Below are 20,489 nucleotides of genomic sequence, written 5' to 3' on the forward strand. Positions count from 1 at the left end.
ATGGTTTTGTATGGCCGAATTAAATTTAAATATTTTAGAATTAAATTTAAAAATATTTATATGGAATGATAGTTTTTCTAAATATCTTTGTCTCATCTTTCTTTGAAAGGTTTTGTATGGCGGAATTAAATTTGGATCCTCCATTGTTTGAATGAATACAATATTGTCATTAATTTTTAATTTAGCCATTGAAACGTAGCCATAAAAAAGTAGTATTGTCAATAAACCTCATACATGATACTTTATAGAGAAAAAATACCCAGATCTAACAATATAGATTTTCTTCTGAATTGATTCTTATGATAAGAGGAAACTGTGAAACCATAGATATTACATGAATTGGCTATAAACTAAAGAAGACGACCGATATTAATTAAGAAAAATACGAAGACATTACGTGAACAACATTTTTATAAATTATGTATAATATTTGTATGTAGACAGAAATAGCATACATGATGAACCGAATACAAGGAAACACTTATTTTAATAACAAAAGCTGATCGATTGAGCAACTCGCCACCTCATGCATCACTTTGTTATGGGTTATTGATAGCACCGAGACCGTGATTGTCAGGTGGTGAGGGGCTTCCTATAACGCCGACTTTAATAGAGTAATTCATTCTATTAATCATGTGGCCATGTGCTGTTGCCGTCTTCTCTTCTACAAAAATTATCAAAATTATTGCTTTGTTATCAGTTGAATCATTTATCTTGCATAATTATGAATATACACATGAATTTATTTTATACAAAGAGATATTAATTGATGGAAATTAATATAAACAAATGGGCTCACTTGTTTGTGGTGATTCCAACAAGCGTAAGCGTAGACTCACTCACAATGTACAAATCCATTGTTTTAAATTAATGAACTAATTAAAGAAAATATATGAGTTTGAAGAGAAATATATATAGAAGATTGACTCACTGGTTTTTGCTGCTTCCGCAAACGGAAGAATCGTTGAAGAGAAGAGGAGAATTAAAAGCAAGGTAACCAGAAAGTACACAGATGGGAACATGGCAGCCATTTTTATTGATTATGCCTGAGAATATGGTATATCGATTATGTAGACATATTTATAGCAAATTAGACGTGTTTAGGTGCATGGAAATTTTTTTTTTCTATGCATGTAATTTTGTCAAATGACATTGAAAGTGTTGTGGGGTGCAATAACTTTGAAAATTATTTCCAATTTCGAAGTTTAAACTTTGGTAAAACTTTATATTTGAGATTTTATTTTGCACTTTGATGATTTACTAATTGAAATAATATCTTTTACAAATCAATTTTCTCATAAATTAGTTGAAAATAAATAAAGGTAATAAAGGGCGTTCTTTAACATAAGAGTCTAAGGGTACATTTTTAAAAATTATTAAGTCAAGCCCCCTCTCAGCCCTTTGTGGCTCAGCCTCAGCTAGGGTGAGGAAATTACATGATTGGAGTTGGAATCACTATATATCCGATCACCAATTCTTGTTTCTATGTGAATTGACAAATATTGGGTATACTTTAGTAAAAAATTTTGGGAGAACCAACACAGTCTTGGTCTAATTTTGATTCCTCTCTCTAAGAAATCAAAACTGACCCATAAATTGTTGAGTATCTAGCATAACTTTATTTTTTTTTAATTCTAACTAAGAAAACAATGTCGTTTGTGGATAACAAAATGTTGGTGTTCGATGCAACTACTAAGCCACAATTTTATCCGCTGCCATTCAATTATTCCTTCCTCAAATTTTTATATGACCTATCTTGATATTTTTCTGCCCTAATCTTTGAGTTGTCCTACTGCCTTACCAGTTTTAACATCTTTTTCTTCGTCTACAATTAGAATATAAATTGTGTAAAGTGAGACAGAGTTAAAAAAAAAATTAGAAATCCGAGAGTCTGCTGTGAGGAACTTCAAGTACTACAAGAGGTATATATGCATCAGTGTTCTACATTTTCTTTTCGAAAAAATTTCCGTTCTTCTGTAACTCATAATACAGATTTCTTTATACTACAAAGAGACCACAGTACAAATCAACATGTTTAAAATTCAATAATACTGGTGGAATTAAACGCCACCAAATAAATATGTGAAAATTCAGTGAAAAGTTAAACACTAAAACTTGTCAATAGGGCAGAGAATAGTTCTCTATTTGCATATTGTTCACGATAATGACCATAAAGAATTCATCATATATGAATTCCTTGCATGATGTGTACACGCATCTGGGAAATTTCCCTTGGAAAATAGAATAAATCTTTATTAGTTCTTATAAATGAATTTCGTTTCCGTTCGTATATAAAAACTCGTTAATGGAAAGTTTTCAATTTCCCTCTAACACGTTAGTGAAAATGGCCCTTTTATTATAAAATTTTAATTACCATGTATAAGGTTTTCTTTTTTAGTCACCACAAAAAAAAAAAAAAAGGGTAGGGTGGTGGTTAGTAAAAAACGCATTTAATTCGCATATTATTAAACATGTATTTTGCAGGTTTCTGTGTTGAATGAATATTTTATTATTAAACACATCGTTTTGATACCTAAGTCTAAAGTATGAAAATTGGTACGTGCTGTCGTTGACACCCAAATTAAATCCTAAATTCCTGTAACAAAAATATAGTAAAGGAAAGTAGGGATCGTTCCCTCGAAGAGCCTTGATTAGTATGTCGTTACAAATAAATCGAAACAAATAAATTAAAAAAAGGGGGTTTTGAAGTGAATGCAAATTATAATGAAAAACACTAATTAAAAATTCAGTAAAATAATCTAAAAGGAATTAATCGATTTAACAAACCTTGGTCTTCGGTCACATCCACCATTGGAACTACGATTGATCATCGAAACAAAATATCAAATTAATTAATTGAATATTCGTTGTGGTATCGAATTAACCTGTCATTCCTTACGATTAGTTAACCAAAAACATGTATTCCAATTAACCCTTATTGATTAATAATTCGGATACGATCTCGAATTTAATTAAACAATAGCATTACGAATTAGAAAGACCAACGAAGCAAGACAACACAAACGTACGACGCTGCATTTAATCTAGTTGATTATTTTCCTAGGATTTACAGTTTCTGATGCAGCAAACGATAAACCTAGTTGCTACTTCGATTAGATGAATTGAACAATTACGGATTCAGCACCTAAACTAGCCGTAGATTATATTAATTGATAAACTAATCGCGCGCCTTAGAAATCAACCAACACAATCAATACAAATAATTCAGAAAGATAATCAATACTCAAATAATCAAAAAGATGCATTAAAGAACAAAATAAATCTCACAATCATTGTAGTTCCATGGTTTCAGATCCCTTCAACCAAGATAAATTATTCAGCCACTGTAAACCATATTTTGCTCTCTAATTCTCTAATTACAATGGTTGATGATTCTCAAATAAAAATAAGAGTATATATAATATCTTCCTACTAAAAATCTGGAAATTGAAAGTGAATCCTCATCTCCTAATCCAATCAAGCAAAGTGATACATATCTTCCCAAAAAGAAAGGAAAAGATATGTATTTTTAATATAAATCCTTCTTCCAAAAATATCATTCCTTATTTAGCTCAATTAATCCTCTTTTCCAGCTGGTGATAATCCTTTTCCTAGGAAGCAAATCTTAATATTTTCTGGACTCTTGCAGCTGATCTGGGTGTTCAGATCTGTTTTCCGATTCTGCTCTCATCTCTCACGTGCCCACGCCTAGTCTGCATTACGAAAATTCCAGATTAATAGATCTGCTCCAGTTTTTCATCTTTTTGGCCCAACTTATTCCAAAAATTGCTCAAAGCTTCCTAAATACAAAAAGATAAGTAATTCTATTAGATTAAATCAAATTTCCACACAACACAAGGGAATTCTAAATCAAAATAGTAACAATTAATGACCTTATCAAAAATATTTTTTAATTTTCAACTAATTACCATATTGTCATTTAGAAAAAGAGATTTTTTTTTTTCAAATTTCTAACCTCTCTATTCATCACATCAAGTTCATGTTTATAACAGTAGTAAACATTTTTTCACATAATTCTTTTTACACTAGATTAATTTTTTTGTTTTGTCTGGCTCAATTTTTCATCTTCGTTATTCTTCGAATATGTAAACTTTCATTGTCTTTTCCTTTGTTGTTTATAGTTTCGTCATGTTTAAAATTCTTTTAATGTTTAATATATGAGTTGATTTGAGGCATCAATCATTCATTAACCTTGTTGTATACTCGCCTAATTTTGCAATGATTGAATATGATGTATTATGTTACCTTAAGTATTTAATAACTAATTAAATACTTTATATACAAATTTTTCCCATATCCGAGTTTTATGAGTATTTTCTTACAAACATATTTTTTACTATTCACTGTATCATACTCGTATAATTCTCATACTTGTATTTACTAACTATAGGGGGCCTTTAGTGAGAAAAAAATAATGAGATGATAAATATTTTGTGGTTATAAATACTATATTTATAATTTTAACGACTAATTATGTATATTCTTGTTAAAACTAAACGAATTTATACTTTCAATAACAAAATTTTAAATTTCTTACTATAAAACTTAAAAATCTGTCGTTATTGGTCTTATGGATATATAAAAGACTAGAGATGGACATGAACCGAACTGGCCTTAACATTTCTCTGCTCGAGTTTAACTTGAATAAAAAATAATCTACCTAGAATTAAGCTAAAATTCGTCGAGTTGAAATTAAGGTTTGCTTGAGATTGACTCGAATAAAAATAGTTCGATTTGAATTATGACTCAAATCGATGGCTCGAATGCATTGTTTGAGTTTGTAGCTCATTAACAATGTCGATTTACCTAAATAATAGGTAAACAATATCGTTTTGTAAATTGGTTTTAGAAACTTTCAAGTTCGTTTAAAAAATTAATAAAAAATCTGAGAAGCATTACATGTTTTGAAAGGTGTTTTCGCTTCAGCAACTTTAAGTTATGCATTCTATCTTTTTCAATTAAGACTCCTAGTTAAAATCCCTTACTTGCATATCATCTTCTTTGTACTTTGATGTTGATAGTCGTCTGCTCATTGGTGTCTTAGGTCATCTCTTGTAACACTTAGGGGTCGTTTGGTAAGAGTGTTTTAAAGATTACCTTGGTAATCTATATTTTATTACTTACATTATCTCGTTTGATTTGTTAGTAATAAAAGATTACAGTAAGTTTCTATTACCAATACTGACATAACAAGTAATATATGTGGTAATCTGATTACCACATTTACCCTAGGTATTAAAATATTACTAAGTTAATCTTGATTTTATTATAATAATAATATTATTTATTAATTTTTAAGACAAAAATAAATTTATTTTTAATTAATATAACAAATAATAAAAAAATATTTATATTCAAAGGCATTTAAGTAAAATAATTTACTAGTATTTTTTTTTATTACTGTTAACCAAACACATTAATTTTTATGTCATCTATTTTTATCAAATTTTATGAAACGTAGTGATAATTTATACCCAATAATTTTCTCAGTAATCTATCTTCAAGGTTATCTCCCCAATTTGATAATAAAACATTACCCAAACCAAACGCCCCTTATGTGTATCTCTCAAGTGCATAATAGTCATTTTGTATAATTATGATTAATGTACAATTGATTGAATGTTAAACAAATGATAAAATGTGAATTTAGAGTGATAGACAACCATGCATGAGGTAGCCATGCCTGTGTGTCAGTTGCTATGTCAGTTGGATATGTTCTAATATTTATAAAGTCGTGACGTCTTGTGCTACATTCAGCCCCTTCATTATAAGCATGACTTTGACTTTTCCCAGCGTCCTGACTTGGAACATTGTACATGTTCTGATCAAACCTAGAGAATTTATCACCATCATCCTCCTCTTCATTAACCTCTACTTCATAATCCTCATCCACGACGTTATCATTATTATCATCACCATAATTCCCACCAAACTCTTGGAAACTTTATGGATGATTCTCCCTTTCTTCCTTATGAACATATTCAGCTTGTTGATTGCCCCTTTCATCAATTGGACTTTTGTTAACATAGAGTTTGGTTGATCCTCGTAAACTTCTTGCTTTAACCATGAATAACTTCAGATCATCATCGTCTACCATATCCATTAGACCCTCATCACCTAGGGTAAATATGTGCATATTTGATTGCCTTCGATTGAGTCTTAGACTATAACTTGTTCTCGCAATGAATCCTTCAAAATCAATACTTGTGTTAACACACATCCTTCTCTTACTCTTGTCAACATATCTTGTCACATTATCATCACCTTCAATCCATTGCTCTCCATAAAGAATCTTAAATATAGCTTTTTCTATCTTGACTAAAAATAAACTAAAAACATAAAAACACCTGTGTTTAGGCAAAGTTTATGTGTTGTGAACAGTACTCATTGGTGAACAGTATCTTTCGGAAAAAAATAACTCTAAAATGAAAAATATCACAATTATCTTGCACAAACAACCAATGCTCTTGTACCAAACTGATGCATAACACCATGCATGAGCAATAAATCCAAAAGGGGTGAGCTAGAAAATATTATTCACTCCAAATTGCATTACTTTACAATTTCTTCAAATTAGGCCTTAAATGCAAACCAATGCAGCCAAGCTTCATACACATATATTTATAACACATTAAACTATCATATCATCAAATGATGTATAAATTATGATCAAGGCAAGACAATCAAAAATGGAAGAAGATGGTAGCGGTAATTTTGTAATTTTTATGTAACTCTCTGCTAAGATAAAGAAAACAGTACACAGATTGAAATGGCATCAAATTGGAACATAAGCATAGCCAAGGCATAAAGGATAAATCCACCAACCTAGGAACTCCACCACCACTTCCTAAACACCAGAGGATGGACAAAAGAATTGAGAGGAATAAAAACTACGTTTAAATAGACATAAAAATAAAATTCAGGAGGTTGGCGTTAATGCCAACCTGTTCTTCATCTGATTTTTATCTAAACCTGAATTTTTATATTTTTTAACTATCAATACAATATTAAACAATATTATAACAATTTTAAACAATAAACAATATGAAATCACAATATTAAACAGTGTATCAACATAAAATCACAACAAAAATTATTATTGAGCTACATGGGACTTGGGTAAATTATTATTGAGCTAAGTTCAAGCTTGAGCTTGTTATTGCATAGCTGAATGAGTTTGCGAGCTTACGACTCGGCTAAAATAAAATATCAATACACCTTTAGAAGTTGAAAATATTGTATTTACACCACAAAAATCTTACACCATGATTTTAAATGTTATTGATAAATATATTAGTTTTGAAGTTTAACAATAATTTGTCTAGTTGAGTTAGTTTTGAAGTTTAATGGTAAGTTAGAGCTCGAGTCAAAAACTTCCAAGCTCTAGTTAGACCTAAATGTGATTGAGTAGAGCTTGAACCAATCAATACTTTGTTTGATTGTGGCTCTACGTTCACCTACTTTGATTGAGTAACTTTGTATTTAATATTTAAGCTTATTTTAAACTTATTCCAATTCAAACGTGAAAAAAATTAACAAATACTATTTAAACACAACATCAACATAAGTTAACACTATATTTTTGGGGTCTTACAGGGCTTAGGCTTGAGCAACCTTTGTTCAAGCCTAAGCTTGAGAAATTAATGAATAAATTTTTTTGTTTAGGTAAGCCAAAGACCCAAATTCTATTCTTTCCAAAGAGGATTTTCTTATGAGTTGAACAATTAAGTTTCAAGCTTGCTTGACCCAATCAACGTGCCTAATCATATCAAAAGATAATGATTATAATAATTATTTATCAAAAGATAGTATAATATAAAAAAATTAAGATCAAAATGGTACCATATCAATAGATACAGAGAATGATATATCCAAAAGATACAAATTCCTTATAGGAATATGATCACATAATGCAAAATATGTGACCACAATATTGTGGAAAATCAAACTGAAAAATGTTATTATAAAAAAAAAAAACAATATTATGTGTACATATTTTTGGTATATAATTTAAGTACATAGACAATATGTCACTATGTAATTGACTATTACTTTATCTTTGATTTATAATTATCAAATCATATAATGACACATTATTTGTATATCTAAATTGTGTATTAAAATATGTATGCATAATTTTATTATAACAAAAGTTCGTGATTTGTTAAACCCATTTACAAAATATAAATAGTTTAAGAGGTCTTGTTTGATATTTGAATTAGTAAAATAGTTCCCATTAGATAGACATAAACATGAAACTAAAATGCTTAAACTAGAACTATTTTCAAACATAAAAGTTTATGGCATAGTCAAATTTGGGGTTGAGTTGCCAAGGAAGCCAATACGATGCCTATTGTTGATATATACAAGTGTATTTTTCTACTAGTTTATTAGATGAAAATATTGAGTCAATAGTCAAAGTAGTTATAATTAACAAGTCTATTTATTATTATAATATTGTAGATGGAACCCCTAGGAGGGATTTGACACCTAAGAAAATTAATTGCATGAAGTTTGATGAGGCATCAACGATAAATAATACAATCAAGGTGGTGTTATAAAAGCGCTTCAAAGTTTTAGAAACGCTCTTATCATAGCAGTCTAGTATCCAAAAAACTTCTTATATAAACACATTCAGACATCTTTTCTAGAATCTCATCTTTGTCTTTGAGGCTTGAGTATATCATCTAATTAAAATATCTTTGAATTGGCTATAGACAGTAAAAAAACAATCTTTCTCTCATCCTTCTTTGAAAGATTTTGTATGGCCGAATTAAATTTAAATATCTTTGAATTAAATTAAAAAATATATTTACAGAATGATAGTTTTTCAAAATATCTTTGTCTCTTCTTTCTTTGAAAGGTGTTATATAGCCGAATTAAATTTGGATTCTCCATTCTTCGAATGAATACAATATTGTCTCTACTTATTAATTTAACTATTAAAACTTAAAAGTGAAAACACAGTGTTGTCAATAAACTTTATAGAGATAAAAAAACCCTAATCTAACCATATAAATTTTCTTCTAAATCAATTCTTATGATTAGAGAAAACTGTGAAACCATGGATATTACAAGAATTGACTATAAACTAAAGAAGACGACCAATATTAATTTAGAATAATACGAAGGCATTATGTAAACAACATTTATATAAATTATGTATAATATTTATATGTAGACAAATATAGCATACATGATAAACCAACTTGGAGTAGAATCTTAAAAATCAAATACATTAACGAAACACTTATTTTAATAGCAAAAGCTGATTGATTGAGCAACTCGGCACCTCATGCATCACTTTGTTATGGGACATTGATGGGATTATTCGGAACGTTACTATGATTGTCAGGTGGCGAGGGGCTTCCTGGAACACCGATTTTAATAGAGTAATTAATTCCATTAATCATGTGGCCATGTGCTGCTGCCGTCTTCTCTTCTACAAAAATCATCGAAATTATTGCTTTGTTATCAGTTGAATCATTTATCTTGCATAATTATGAATATACTCATGAATTTATTTTACACAAAGAGACATTAATAGAAGGAAATTAATATAATGAAATGGGCTCACTTGTTTGTGGTGATTCCACAAGCGTAAGCATAGACTCACTCACAATGTGCAAATCCATTGTTTTAAATTAAATGAACTAATTAAAGAAAATATATGAATTTGAAGAGAAATATATAAAGAAGATTGACTCACTGGTTTTTGCTGCTTCTGCAAAAGGAAAAATCGTTGAAGAGAAGAGGAGAATTAAAAGCAAGGTTACCAGAAAGTACGCAGATGGGAACTTGCCAGCCATTTTTATTGATTGTGCTTGAGAATATGGTATATTGATTATATAGACATATTTATAGCAAATTAGAGATGTTAAGGTGCCAATTTTCCTGGAAAAAGTTTTTTCTATGCATGTAATTTTGTCGAATCACTTTGAAAGTGTTGTGCGGTGCAATAACTTTGAAAATTATTTCCAATTTTCAATAACTTTGAAAAGTATTTCCAATTTCGTAGTTTAAACTTTAGTAAAATTCCATATTTGAGATTTTCTTTTTCACTTTGATGACTTACTAATTGAAATAATATTTTTTACAAATCAATTTTCTCATATATTACTAGAAAATAAATTAATTAACATAAGAGTCGAAGAGTACATTTTTAAAAATTATTAAGTTAGTGGGGGCTTCAACCCCCACTCAACTCCCTGTGGCTTAGTCTCTGCTAGGGTTAAGAGCAAATTACATGATTGGAGTTGAAATCACTAGGTATCCGATTATAAATTCTGGTTTCTATCTGAATTGACAAATATTGGATATACTTTAGTTGAAATTTTGGCGGAACTAGTAGGGTCTTGGTCTAATTTTAATTCATCTCTCTAAGAAATCAAAGTTGACCCATGAATTCTTGAGTATCCTACACAACGCTATTTTTTTAATTTCTAACTAAACAAAACAATGTGGTTTTGTGGATCACAAAATGATGGTGTTTGATGCGACTACTAAGCCACCATTTTATTGACTGCCATTCAATTATTCCTTCCCCAAATTTTTATGTGACCTATCTTGATATTTTTCTGCCCTAATCTTTCAGTTGTCCTACTGTCTTACCAGTTTTAACACTTTTTTCTTAATCTACCATTAGAATATAAATTGTGTAAAGTGAGACAGACTTTAAAAAAAAAAAAAAATAGAAATCCGAGAGTCTGTTGTGAGGAACTTCAAGTACTACAAGAGGTATATTTGATTCAGTGTTCTACATTTTCTTTTCAAAAAATTACCGTATTTGTAGAACTCATAATACAGATTTCTTAATACTACAGAGAGACCACAGTACAGATCAACATGTTTAAAATTCAATAATATTGGTGGAATTAAACGCCACCAAATAAATATGTGAAAATTCAATGAAAAGATAAACACTAAAACTTGTCAATAGGGTAGAGAATAGTTCTCTATTTGCATATTGTTCACGATAATGACCATAAAGAATTCATCATATATGAATTCCTTGCATGATGTGTACACGCATCTGGGAAATTTCCCATGGAAAATAGAATAAATTTTTATTAGTTCTTATAAATGAATTTCGTTTCCCTTCGTATATAAAAACTCGTTAATGGAAAGTTTTCAATTTCCCTCTAACACGTTAGTGAAAATGGCCCTTTTATTATAAAATTTTAATTACCATTTATAAGGTTTTCATTTTTAGTCACCACAAAAAAAAAAAGGGTAGGGTGGTGGTTAGTTAAAAACGCATTTAATTCGCATATTATTAAACATGTATTTTGCAGGTTTCTATACTGAATGAATATTTTATTATTAAACACGTCGTTTTGATACCTAAGTCTAAAGCATGAAAATATTTTTTAATTTTCAACTAATTGCCATATTGTCATTAAAAAAAACCCATTTTTTTTTTCAAATTTCTAACCTTTTTATTCATCACATCAAGTTCATATTTATAACAGCAGTACACAGTTTTTCACATAATTCTTTTTACACTAGATTGAATTTTTCTTTTTGTCCAGCTCAATTTTTCATCTTCGTTATTCTCCGAATATGTAAACTTTCATTGTCTTTTCCTTTGTTGTTTATAGTTTCGTCATGTTTAAAATTCTTTTAATATTTAATATATGAGTTGATTTGAGGCATCAATCATTCATTAATCTTGTTGTATATTCGCCTAATTTTGCAATGATTAAATATGATGTATTATGTTACATTAGCTTTAATAACTAATTAAATACTCCATATACAAATTTTTATATCTATTTCAACCACGGATTTCATAAAAAGTGTTAAAATTATAATTAATATTGTTGTATTTTTAGAAATATATTATCAAAAATATGCCATATTAAACCCGTATATACGTGTTTTGAATTTTTCCCATATCCGAGTTTTATGACTATTTTCTTACAAACATATTTTTTACTATTCATTGTATCATACCCGTATAATTCTCATACTTGTATTTACTAACTATAGGGAGCCTTTAGTGAGAAAAAATTAATGAGATGATAAATATTTTGTTGTTATAAATACTATATTTATAATTTTAACGACTAATTATGTATATTCTTGTTAAAATTAAACGAATTTATACTTTCAATAACAAAATTTTAAATTTCTTACTATAAAACTTAAAAATCTGTCGTTATTGGTCTTATGGATATATAAAAGACTAGAGATGGACATGAACCGAACTGACCTTGAACATCTCTCTGCTCGAGTTTAACTTGAATAAAAAATAATCTATCTAGAATTCAGCTAAAAGTCGTCGAGTTGAAATTAAGGTTTGCTTGAGATTGACTCGAATAAAAATAGTTCGATTTGAATTATGACTCAAATCGATGGCTCGAATGCATTGTTTGAGTTTGTAGCTCATTAACAATGTCGATTTACCTAAATAATAGGCAAAATAATATCGTTTTGTAAATTGGTTTTAGAAACTTTTAGGTTCGTTTAAAAAATTAATAAAAAATCTTAGAAGCATTACATGTTTTGAAAGGTGTTTTCGCTTCAGCAACTTTAAGTTATGCATTCTATCTTTTTAAATTAAGACTCCTAGTTAAAATCCCTTACTTGCATATCATCTTCTTTGTACTTTGATGTTGATAGTCGTCTCCTCATTGGTGTCTTAGGTCATCTCTTGTAACACTTAGGGGTCATTTGGTTGGCGTGTTTTAAAGATTACCTTGATAATTTATCTTTTATTACTTACATTACCTTTTTTTGTTTGTCAGTAATAATAGATTATAATAATTTTTTATTACCAATACTGACATGACAGATAATATAGGTGGTAATTTGATTACCATATTTACCTTAGGTATTAAAAGATAGCCAAGTTAATATTGATTTTATTATAATAATATTATTATTTATTAATTTTTAAGGCAAAAATAAATTTATTTTTAATTAATATAACAAATAATAAAAAAATATTTAAAAATAATAATATTCAAGGGCATTTAAGTAAAATAATTTACTAGTATTATTTTATTACTGTTAACCAAACACATTAATTATTTATATCATCCATTTTTACCAAATTTTATGAAACGTAGTAATAATTTATATTCAGTATTTTTGTCAGTAATCTATCTTCAAGGTAATCTCCCTATTTTGGTAATAAAACATTATCCAAACCGAACACCCCCTTATGTGTGTCTCTCAAGCGCATAATAGTCATTTTGTATAATTATGATTAATGTATAATTGATTGAATGTTAAATAAATGATAAAATGTGAATTTAGAGTGATAGACAACCATGCATGAGGTAGCCATGCCTATGTGTCAGTTGCTATGTCAGTTGGATATGCTCCAATATTTATAGAGCCATGACGTCTTGTGTTACATTCAGGCCTTCCATTATAAGCATGACTTTGACTTTTGTCAGCGTCCTGACTTGGAACATCGTACATGTTCTCATCAAACCTAGAGAATTTATCATCATCATCATCCTCCTCATTAACTTCTACTTCATAATCCTCATCCACGTCGTTATGATTATTATCATCACCATAATTCCCACCAAACTTTTGGAAACTTTGTGGATGATTCTCCCTTTCTTCCTTATGAACATCTTTAGCTTGTTGATTACCCTTTTCATCAATTGGACTTTTGTTAACATAGAGTTTGGTTGATCCTCGTAAACTTCTTGCTTTAACCATCAGAAACTTCAGATCATCATCGTCTACAATATTCATTAGACCAACATCACCTAAGGTAAATATGTGCATATTTGATTGCCTTTGATCGAGTCTTAGATGATAAATTATTCTCGTAATGAATCCTTCAAAATCAATACTTGTGTTAATACACATCTGTTAATGTTTTATTTTACCAAGTTTGAATATATATCAAAGATTCGGACCGATTTTCAGTCAAGAATTGCACAAGAACCATATAATAAACCATACACAAATCAACACACCAAATTTGCTTGGTTTGGGTTCAAAAGATTAGAACCCTACATCCAAGGCAGAGGAATCCTCCAGCAAATCCACTAATTAGTAAGAAAAATAGTACAACTTACAGATTAAGAAGCCAGTCTAGTAATATAGACACAAACGAAATCGAATCCAGCCTAGCCGACTCGAGTCCTTTCTAAACTCGAGTACCACAACAACCTTGTACACTGACTCAAGTGTTTAGATAGCTAGATCTAAGAAAATATAGTGGATTCATACATTTCTTATAAACCCTAGCAGAGAAGATATGAGGACCCAGAGAGAAAATAATATTCACGCCAAAGGCAACCTATTTTTCTTTTAAAGAAACAACCAACGTAAAATGCCTTTCCCTCTTTTCTTTCTCAAAACCAACTAATGGTTAATATCCATTAGTTAAAAAACTTAATCAAGCAAAGACAAAACTGCACCTGGACAATAACTATAGCCTAAACTTTTGCTCTTAATTACAAGATTGCCATTAGTTTTATGTCATAGATTCACAACATCCCTATCTTATTCCCATCAACATATCTTGTCACAGTATCATCACCTTCAATCCATTGCTCTCCATAAAGAATCTTAAATTTAGCTTTTTCCATCTTAACTAAAAATAAACCTAAAAACATCTGTGTTTTGGCAAAATATATGTGCTGTAAACAGTACTCACTGGTGAACAGTATCTCTCGATAAAAAATAATAACTCCAAAATAAAAAAAATCACTGTTAGCTTGCACAAACAACCAATGCTCTAGTACCAAACTGATGCATAACACCATGCATGAGCAATAAATCCAAAAGGGGTGAGCTAGAAAATATTATTCACTCCAGATTGCACTACTTTACAATTTCTTCAAATTAGGCCTCAAATGCAAACCAATGTAGCCAAGCTTCATACACATATATTTATAACACATTAAACTATCATATCATCAAATGATGTACAAATTATGATCAAGGCAAGGCAATAAAAAATGGAAGAAAATGGTAGTGGCAATTTTGTAATTTTTATACAACTCCCTACTAAGATAAAGAAAACAGTACACAGATTGAAATGACATCAAATTGGAACATAAGCATAATCAAGGCATAAAGGATAAATCCACCAACCTAGGAACTCTACCACCACTTCCTAAACAAGAGGATGGATAAAGGAATTGAGAGGAATATAAACTATGTTTAAATAGACATAAAAAAAAAAATTCAATGGGTAGGCGTTAATACCAACCTGTTCTTCATCTGATTTTTATCTAGACCTGAATTTTTATATTTTTTAACCGTCAATGCAATATTAAACAATATTATAATAACTTTAAACAATAAAACAACATGAAATCACAATATTAAATAGTCTAATAATATAAAATCATAACAAAATTATATTTCACATGAAGTCATAAACATGAATCTACCATACATTATCTGATTTTCAAATGTTCATTAAAAAAACACATTAAAATATGAGCTTGAATCAAGACTGAGTTGAATGTGAATGATTTTGCTGTGAAATCTTTGCAAAGGATGTTAATTCCCTAAGTAAATTGACAATTTTCGTCTCTCCCTTCCTTATGTCAAAGTTGAATTATTTATAATGGTTTTCCCATGGGTTTTATTGTTCAATCACAGGTGTAATCTCTGTTGAAGAAATTTTTTTCATGCTACAGAGATTTCGTCCCTTACTGGAAGGTTAAGGACAAAGAGAGAGATAATATTCTCTTTTTCTGCATAAGTTACATTAACAGGGTATTTAAGGGAAATGAATTACTATTATGGTATTTTTGTTTAGGGTTTTAGATGAATGACATATCTGTACACACGATTAAAAAAAGGGTAAAAAAATTCAATATCCCATTTGTTATTATATTGTTGTAGATGGAGCCCCTTGAATAGATTTGACACCTCAGAAAATTTTTTCCATGAAGTTTGATGAGACATCAAGAATAAAGAATACAATCAGGGTAGGTTATAAAAGAGCTTCAAAGTTTTAGAAACGCTCTTATCATAGCTTTCAAATATCTGAAAAACTTCCTATATAGACACCTTCTTACAACTTCCTTAGAATCTTATCTATCTTTCAGGTCTGAGTATATCCTCTAACAAAAATATCTTTGAATTGGTTATTAACTATGGAAAGACAAACTTTCGCTCGTCTTTCTTTGAATGGTTTTGTATGGCAGAATTAAATTTAAATATCTTAGAATTAAATTTAAAAACATTTGTATAGAATGATAGTTTTTCAAAATATCTTTAACTCATCTTTCTTTGAAAGGTTTTGTATCGCGGAATTAAATTTGGATCTTCCATTCTTTGAATGAATACAATATTGTCATTACTTTTTAATTTAACCATCGAAACGTAATCATGAAAAAGTAGTCTTGTCAATAAACCTCATACATGATACTTTATAGAGAAAAAATACCCACATCTAACAATATAGATTTTCTTTTGAATTGATTCTTATGATAAGAGGAAAATGTGAAACCATAGATATTACATGAATTGTCTATAAACTAAAGAAGACGACCGATATTAATTAAGAAAAATACGAAGACATTACGTGAACAACATTTATATAAATTATGTATAATATTTGTATGTAGACAGAAATAGCACACATGATGAACCGAATACAAGGAAACACTTATTTTAATAACAAAAGCTGATCGATTGAGCAACTCGCCACCTCATGCATCACTTTGTTATGGGTTATTGATAGCACCGAGACCGTGATTGTCAGGTGGTGAGGGGCTTCCTATAACACCGACTTTAATAGAGTAATTCATTCTATTAATCATGTGGCCATGTGCTGCTGCCGTCTTCTCTTCTACAAAAATTATCAAAATTATTGCTTTGTTATCAGTTGAATCATTTATCTTGCATAATTATGAATATACACATGAATTTATTTTATACAAAGAGATATTAATTGATGGAAATTAATATAAACAAATGGGCTCACTTGTTTGTGGTGATTCCAACAAGCGTAAGCGTAGACTCACTCACAATGTACAAATCCATTGTTTTAAATTAATGAACTAATTAAAGAAAATATATGAGTTTGAAGAGAAATATATATAGAAGATTGACTCACTGGTTTTTGCTGCTTCCGCAAACGGAAGAATCGTTGAAGGGAACACTCTCTGGATGAGTTGGGAGAGTTGCCAAAGTATGCAACAAACCAACTCGGTCTTCCTCTGCCTCTCCAAGCCCTATTATTCCTCCCGTTAACAACATTTAAAAGTGACCCCAATATTCAAATTTGCTTTATCAAAGAAAAGATCCAATTTATCATTGAAGAAAAAGAAAGCAGCGAGGTTTTCCAGGAGTCACCCTAGTGTTAAAACAGAAGACATGAAATTGATAAGCCAAAGTACCAAATGACACATGTTCAATTCAACACGATTGTTAAAAAACAAATTAATGATACAGATCATATCTTTTCACGTTAGGAAAACAGCATGGAAAGCCATCATGATGGCAGATTTGAAATAGTAAAAAAAAAAAAGTTTATTTTCTTAATTTTTACATCAAGTGGCAAGTGATGTAAACCCAATTAAGGGAATATAAGAAATTTTATCATACAATAGTGTGGCACCAATAATTTTAATCGAGGACCTTTTGTCCAAAAAGTTGCCAGGCAAGTCAAACAAGACTGTCCAACATAAACATGGATCTTTCCTTTTTCATTTTTTGCCACTGGTGGACTTTCCTATTCTCCCTATTCAATCCAGATGATACAGCCAGATAAAAAAATCTGTGCATACCAATTTTAAGAAGAAACCAAATTCAACTTTTATTACCAAATCACCTGAACAGACATTAATCCCAGCTTCACGGACATGTTTAAGGGTTTCCAAGCGTTCATCATAACTTCTTGTAGTGATAATATTCGGATAAATATTCTCTGGAGGTATCAAGGTTATGGTTATATGCTGTAAGGCCTGCTTTCTTGAGTTCTAAAGCCTGCTGCTTCTCCAGCATGCCTAATGTACAGCATACCTCCATCCCCATTTCCCTGGTACATGGCAGATTCAGAAGACAGATTTTCCATTAGATGAACATAATAAAAACCCTAACACAGGTTAATTGAAATGTCAGAATTTCACAGCACCAAAAAAATCGAAAGGACATCTGTGCATTATAGTCCTTTCAATTTGGGAAGGAAAAAAAAAATCATGATCAACAAAATTGACAAAAAAAACTCAATTGAAAATGCAGTAAATATAAATCAGCGGTGCCAGTCCACAGACATTTGCTGAACAGAAAGGATTAACAGCTGCAGAGCATATGTTATAAATTGACTGGAAATACTTGGCAATATTTTTTAGCTCTTTTTTATTATTAACATAGTGAAATTTTCCTCAACACATGGCTTTACGTTATGATCAGAAGTCCTTTCCAAATAGTTCCAAGACAAGAAGAAAATAAACATAAACAAATATGACAATAAGAAAAGAGAACTCATATGGTATGAATACAACCTGCTCACTCGTTTGATAAATTTGTGGTAATGTGTCTCCACAGTATGGTATAATGAACTCATTTATGTTAAAAAAGGTATTCAAGTACAACCAGATCTCAACTTCTTCTTTTACCAAAATAATTTTTTCTTAAATGTTGACTTGTTACCTTATTTCTTTCACATATTCAAGGATGTTGTTGAAATTGGTCTTCCTCCCTATTGTGTCTCTCCATGCAGCACCCATACAAAAACGTGTACTGCCAGCCTCCTTTGCCTAATAAAAGAAATAAAGATGTTGACACCATAGTTATAGCATTGCATAAAAATATGACACCATGGTTATAGCATTGTGTTACATGTAATACAATATGAATTTACCAATAGTCCATAGATATTTGAAATAAAAACTAACTTGAGACTATAACAAACCAATCAGAGTCATTTTTCAGAAAAATATTCATTTGATCAATTTGTTCAAAACTTACACAGATTGTTTATGTTAGAGTAGAACTGGAATGATTAAATTGCTCTTTCACTGAACTCCATTGACTAATTAAAAAAAGTAATCTCTCTTAATTGATACTGTAAGTAACCAAGATAGCAAATAATTATCACTGTGAGGGGAAAAAAAACATAATACGTGCTGACACCTTAATTCAAGATCTCTTAGCAACGCAGCTGGGACACAAAGAGTACTCAATACAACATAGAATAACATCAATCAATTATATTAAATAGTGTGATAAAAAGTAGTAAAATAAACTTCTTACTTTCTGTGCTGCCTGCATCACAGTTTCCTAGTCATTAGCTTTTGTGCTTTTACTCCAGTGTTGTATCTTGAGGATTGAGGACAATACGTACAATCCTCACTACAGCCACCGGTCTTGATAGAGAGAAGAGTGCACTGCTGCACCTCCCTGAAGTTATGAGCGTGTCTGTGAACTTGAGCCTAAAATCAGAAACAACCCCAATTAACTCAAGAATTTTATAACCACTGTTGCATTAGAAGTCACATCATCAAACAAGAAACATTTTAAGCAAACTAGAAAAATCTTGCACAGAACACCAAACTCATTAAGCTACCACTTGACTCTTAACAATTAGGCGACTTAAAGGTCTATTGGGTGGATTCAAGAGACCAGTAACCCTCGATACCGTAGGCCTTTTTGGAGCTAATTTGCCGTTCATACACGTGGAGACAATGTGTCAGTCCATGGATTTTCCTTCCTATTGATTAATTTTTCTAGAGGGTCCAAGGGCTCTCGCATATAAACACCCACAACCAAAATTAACTTTACCAATTAACCATAATTATCACACTGAGAAGTCTACACAATCTCAGAAACCAATAAAAAGATTAGCACACAGATAAATAACGGACTTCCAAACAAGAAACTAAACTATCAAAACACAATTCTAAACATAACCCACAAAAACTTAAAGCTGCAAACAAGAGATTAATAGTTGAAACTAACTCCATGGAAGAGGAGATCGAGAACAGGAGAGTCGTAAATGGACTTGATCTCATCTTTGGACCAGTCGTGTCTAGGGCCTTCTCTGATAGTTCTCTCAGATTCAACTGCAGCCGCTGAATAACACAAACGGGAAGAATGAAATGGGAATAATTTGGACGGTCTTAAGCTTCGTTGAGAAGTTAAAATGGAGCGAATCTGCAGCATTTTTGTTGGTTTAGTTTGAGAATTTTGTCGATGAAAACTAGGAACAAGAGAAGAAAGTTGAAGAGTAAAACTCAACTACTTTCGCCACCAACCTTAGAGATTTATAGCCGCCAAAAGACTATTTCCATTCCAGGATTTGCTAAATGAAAATTTTCCACTTTTTAACTTTCAAGATTCCCGAATGTCGTCTTCGCGAAAGAAAATGCCCATGGCATGGCTATTTTATTTTTTCCTTTTATGTTTGAATTCAATTATAATTTTTTAAAATATTGTAGGTGTTATATAAATTTTTAAGAATTTTTAAAATCAGAAAAAGTTCAAAAGTATTTTAAAATTTTAATATTTTTCAAATAATTTTAAAAATAATA

The 20,489-nt window shown here is 30.2% G+C and overlaps 1 pseudogene; it reads right to left on the minus strand.

Moving 5' to 3' along the window:
• Nucleotides 1-16,679: 16,679 nt before the first annotated feature.
• Nucleotides 16,680-20,327, minus strand: LOC123220905 (annotated as a pseudogene).
• Nucleotides 20,328-20,489: the final 162 nt, after the last annotated feature.

The sequence above is a fragment of the Mangifera indica genome, chromosome 7, assembly GCF_011075055.1.
Source record: "Mangifera indica cultivar Alphonso chromosome 7, CATAS_Mindica_2.1, whole genome shotgun sequence".
Lineage (NCBI taxonomy): Eukaryota > Viridiplantae > Streptophyta > Magnoliopsida > Sapindales > Anacardiaceae > Mangifera > Mangifera indica.